Raw genomic sequence first — 6,000 nt, forward strand, 5'->3', positions numbered from 1 at the left:
TACTAGAGGGGCAGAGCAAACTCAAATATTGCATGTAATTTTATTCCTAAGGCCATTAGGAAACTGAGAAACTTCTTGTGTTGGTGAACAGGTGAGTGTGTCACACTCAGCAGCATCAGGACTTTGAGTGTTTTGGGAACTGTAAAAGTCCAATGGCTGTCCTCCAGGCACATGCAATTCTGACTCGGGTCTTTTTATCCAGAGCATTTAGGATTCAAATTTATGGCTATATGTTAAAGTCGATACAAGTGTCACTCTGGATCACCTGACTTCCAGGCTAACTTTGCTCGGCACAGTCCAGTTGTGCTGGCATGGGTTCACCTGAGGTCTTTTGGGCGCCCTGATGAATGTTTTGCTCCAGGATGCAGGTTCACCTTTTCTCAGCTGTCTCAAGCTTTCCCCAGCATTGCCAGACTGGTTCGTCCACTCTATGTTACCTGGGAAGTCTTCCATATTTTATTCTTTCTCTTTGAAACAACACAGAACTTGTAAGTATCAGTTTCAGAAGGAGTAGCTTCCCTGATTATTGTTATACTTCAGTTTCAGGTATATTTCCTGACAGCTAAACTAGCTTGGAATTGTTCCATAATCTGCTGTTGTGAGAAAATAATTATATTCTCTGTCTTCCTTTCATGGAAGTTCATTACTTGCAGACATAAAGCAGAGTACTGATTAATTCAGCTTCATTTCTGCTCCACAGTTCTGCAAACTTTTAGTTCTGGCAGGCCAAGCGAGGAGGCTGGTGGGTAGACTGGAGATAAGCAGGCCAAAAACACAGGCTGGGAATTAGAGGAAACAGTCAGAACAGGGAAGTGTCAAACTAGATTTCTTGTGGCAGAGCAGTGCTGTGCAAGGTGAGCGCCTCAGCTGGGATGCAGACATTACTATCTCCTGAATGAGATGTAAAACCAGATACACACCATTTATGGTTGTAGAGGTCATAGGGGACCCTTTGCAAGAGTAAGGATTAAGGTCTCAGAATGCCAGCCAAGTCCAACTCTGGTAGTTGAATTTTGCCTATCTAAATTTTACAACAGTTTAATTTGGAAGACTTCACTTCCCCTTCCGCAAACACAGCTGTGTAGCACTGCTGGTGCAGAATGTCTGCTGCTTTCCACCCAAGAGAGTGTTTCAGCACTGCTTGTACTGACCCATGAACATACAGCCTGTGAAGAACTGGAAGTGTATTCATGGTTACACTGGATATAAATGCATTATGTGCACTGTGAATACATACATACACACAAGTATATGCACAGACATATTCTTCTATGTATTTTTCTGCGGGCTCATCCATACAGGTTGTTCATGTATGGGTGCATCAAAGATATCGTCATCAGGCCAAAATATAATTTCAGCCAGAAAGTTTTTTTTCAAAGTATATAAGGTATGCAAGAATATTTACCGATAGAATTTCTTACATAATAACACAGAAATTAGCAGGGAAAACCCCAACAATGTTTTTAATCTTTTCTCTTTCAACTAATCGTTCGTGTTGCCAGGAATAGCAGGGTATCAATCAGTGTTAAATCATGATAATAAGCAATATCACCACGGGGCTTGAGAATTAAACGCATGAGGTACTAAACAATCCCCAAGCACTGCAAGTGAGCTGAGAACAGGATTATAAATTGTAGGTCAATTGATTATTCTTTAGCGGATCTAACTGTGGTCTGGCAGAATACATTTAAAGTGGCCCATGTATGTGTTAATGATAATTACGATTTACTTCAGCGTAGCAGTTTTCATCACAAAGGCTCCCACAGTGCTTTACGTTCCACAGCACGGTGTTGCTGACACACAGCCATCCCTGCAGTAGATGACAGAAAATGAACAGCATAAAACCCAACAGTGGATGAATGGGGGAAACATTGGCCCATGACACTGAGATGGGCTCACGGGCTCATGGAGAGCAGCATGGGAGTTTTAATTTTCACATGAGCTCTGGGTTTTTAAGGGCACAGCTTAAAGACCCCTGTTCAATAAACTGCCTAGCAGTAAAACATAGCTACCACAGAAGAATGAAGAACTTGCTCTGCTCTGCCAATATTCAAACCTTATGGTTCCAGGATGTCTGTTCAGACGTCAGGTTTAGACCACTAAAGTTATCCCCTCTGGCAGTAACTACGCTGAACCGTAACAGGCAGCTTACGGGCTGAATAATTAAACAGTGGCATTGCGACCTTACCTTGTTTCATGCTAGAAAAGTCTCAGTTCAAGAAAAACTTACTTATTTCAGCAAGCATTTTTATACCCGTGGCTCATCATACTACAGGTGATTGGTATAAGAGAGAGAAAACACTCTAGAAAATCAGAGCTCAAATAGCTTTTGGGAATGAATTAAGCTTCATTTTTCTAGTGTACCCTAACAGTGAAATGAATTCATTCCTATACTCACCTAGGAAGTATTTCAATATGGCTTATTATGGTATTATTGGTTTTTTTCAAGAAATACCATATAAGACAGACACATTTTTATGAAAAAATATATATAAAAACCAGCAAGAAATTCTTTGAACTCCAGTCACTGTTCAACATATGTTCATTTCATGCATATAATACTCTTGGTTTTGCTTTTCTATACTATGCCTTTTTATTTTTTCCTCAGTCATTGTCTGTTCTAGAATAACATATATTTTATCGGTCCCCTTGTAATTCTCTGTTTCAAATCTTTGCCTGTTGATACCCTCCTTTATTGCATATCCATTTAGAATGCATTTTAAAGAACAGGTATTCTAACCTTTGCTGATGGCAGCAACTTTTCCTCATCTAAGTGCCCTTAAAATGATGTTACTTACTTGAAGGAAAGATTATAAAACACGTTTCAGTGGGTATGTTGGGAATTGCCTGAAGAGACTTTATCTGGCTTTATTATAAAATGCTGTGCAGCTTTTGTCCACATTTATGGTACCAAATAATGAATGTTCATAGTGACAATCAGCAAAACCAACGATAACAAATAGCAATGTGATAATATATGAGAATCAACAGCTGAGGCACAAGTAAATCATATCTTAACAGATAATTAGTAGTATGTGGATTTGCTGCTTAACTGTCTAAGATATTGTACTGAAGCCTATGGCAGAAATTATTATATTACAGAAATTATATATTCTGTAGTATATTTTTAATGTATATATATGGCACAGAAATTATTATATTTTTATATGTATGACAGTATTTCATAATGTATGCTTTAAGTAAGGTGTTCCAGGTTTTCCTTTGAGAATGAATATCAGTGACTGCTAGTAATTGAGACGGCTCTAGATTTCAACAACTTTTGGGAAATCAAATATTTTGGAAATTCAACAAGTTTTGGGAAAGGGAATGCAGAGACAGATACGGTCTTTTAGGTCAAATTTATCCGTAATAACTTGTTTATGAAGGGTTACTGGTGGTACAGAACACTAACTATCGGTCATTATTCTCGGGCCTGTTGCTGCATGCCTTTCATTTTGAATCTCATGCTTCTAATTGTGTTTAAGCTGATAGAAATTGTAATTATCATGGTACTTCTAAGGAGAAACAAAATAAATACAGTAAAGGCACTCCCCCTGAATTAAGTTTCCTTCCCATGCTTTTCCTGCTAAATGACTTCCTGTCTCTTATCTTGGATAATATGAAGTCAAAGGGAAAACTTTCCCATATTAGAAAACTCCCATATACTTTCAGTATGTTGCATAAAACAATATAGGACCCTTTGCTATACAGAGAACAATGACTTTTATTTCTTAAAACTTTAAATAGGTACTTTAGCAAACATAGCAACATCACTTCCTAGTGCTATAGAAATTCATAATCTCCTAACGTCCTTCCTAAGTTCTTAACTGAATTGTTTACCATTTTTAGGTCAATATCCACTTTTGTTTCTTATGTCTTGAAACTGGTTGAAGAAATTGGTCAATGTATATATTATTCACATTTGATTAGCTTCTTTGTGTGTGTTACTAATGGGGAGGCCCACAATATTTTTGTTCTGCAAATACTCCAAAGTTTGCTATGTATTCATGGAAGCATCTATACCTTTTGGAATTTTCATGAACTTTTCACAATGAAGTCTGTGACATGCCATTTCCTATGCCACTGCTTAAAAAGTTCCAGGCATCCATTCCACAAGCAGAAATAGTATGTTGGGACCTGTCATACAGCACAAATCACAAATACAGTTTGGGAGCTGCTCGAAAATGGCATTGAGTAATTATAAACTGCAAATCCACTTGCAAAAATCAGGACAGGTCACTCCCAGCTCTTCCCAAAATGGCTGAAATGCATTTTATTTTCAATTCCACAATTAAAATTTTAACAGACTCACTGATTGTGAAGTTGGCGTCTGTTTTCAGCTCCCTGATGGAAAATAATTGTGTAGTTACTTAGTTACCTGGGCTGGATCAAGCTGAATTCTGAATTTTATTCTTTCTTGCAGTGCTTTATTCTCCAACAAATACTAAAGAGTCAGGTTTGTGTGTGGTATGAGCAAAAGGAAAATGTATGTGCTTAATTGCTCTGTACTGGCTGAGAAAACAGTCCGTGATGGTATTGGCTCAGAAGACAAATCCATGGACCCTGATCCTTCCAGCCAAATGAGTGGAGACTTCCTTTGTTGTTGGGAATGCTGGTGAGCGCAGCATATGTGTGTGGTTGTGAAGCGAAAGAATAATACCCCAAATCACTATCTTTCCAAATACCTAGGCATCATCCTTAAATTCTCACATAATATTTTAGTATTAAAAATGGCTTTGATGCTTGGTGGCTCTTAATGAGTGTGAGCCATGCACACCCGGCACCTGCTAAATGAAAACTTATTCCGTGTAAAATTGCCTAGCATCCCTACCTCATGCTCTGCTGTCTTTTATCTCTTTGAAGTCGGTCTGTTCCAATTTTATATTCCTTGCCCAAGACTTTGCCTATCATTGCCTCCAAGTTTGCATTCTAAACACATTGATGACTTCATCTCTCCTCACATCCACTTTTCCTCATTCACAGTCTCATTTGCAATCTACACCTTTTAATAGCTAATCCCATTTATCCTATTGCAACTCTCTCTGGGATTTATTCTGTGCAGTGGCTTTTTATTGTTCTCTGTCCTCAGAACCATAGAAATCTGAGATGGAAAAGGCTGATGAGGTCATCTTGTCCATTCCCCTTGCCAATGCTGAATTGTTTCCTACAGTCTAATTTTAAAATTACTCATTCAGCTGGGCTTCCACCTCTTCTCTTAGAAGATTATTCCACAGTATTAGGCTGTATATCATGCCATTAGGAAGTTTTTCCTGACAGTTATCTTGAATTTTCCTTCCTGTGCTTTTGTTCCATAGTTCATAGCTATGTCCCACAGGACCACTCCAAACAATACGTTTCACTTTTAGAACAGAAATCCTTCAAAACCCACCTATCACTCCATTCAAAAAAATGTAATTAGATACTATCAGTTATCTTCCCCACCCACAACACTGCATGGTGACATATCTGATTATCTCTTTTTCCTTTTGCTTTTCAAGGAAGGGGATGGTCCCACTCTGTTCCAGCTTGTATGACAGGTGCCATATGAGGATGAGAACTCAAGTCTCTTCTCTCCTGCCTGGTCACAGTCACACTTTCTTTCATGCTCTGGAGACAGGCATGCTATTTCTTGTATTTATGTGTCTATGATGGCGGTTTTGCAGCAGGCAAGTCTTTTGGTGCATCAGTCCTGCTTTTGGTAGTTATGTTTATCTGTGTAGGCAAACTCATGTACAGCACAGACTCCTGTAGCTGTTATAGTTGGAGTAGGATAAAGACTTTCTATTCTAACCCTCCTTCATTAAAATTCATGCTACCATCAAAATTTTGTCAATGTCAGTTAATTCTACTTACACCTTCCACACATCTGGATGAAATGCTGATGTCCTCCAGCAAAAATTAACTTTTGGGGAAAACCTGAATACAGACACACATACTGCTTTGAGAGAGGCTTAGAATTATTTTGGTGATCACCTCTGCACATGCTGTATTTGAAGGACC

Source organism: Falco biarmicus, chromosome 12 (assembly GCF_023638135.1).
Source record: "Falco biarmicus isolate bFalBia1 chromosome 12, bFalBia1.pri, whole genome shotgun sequence".
Taxonomy (NCBI): Eukaryota; Metazoa; Chordata; class Aves; order Falconiformes; family Falconidae; genus Falco; species Falco biarmicus.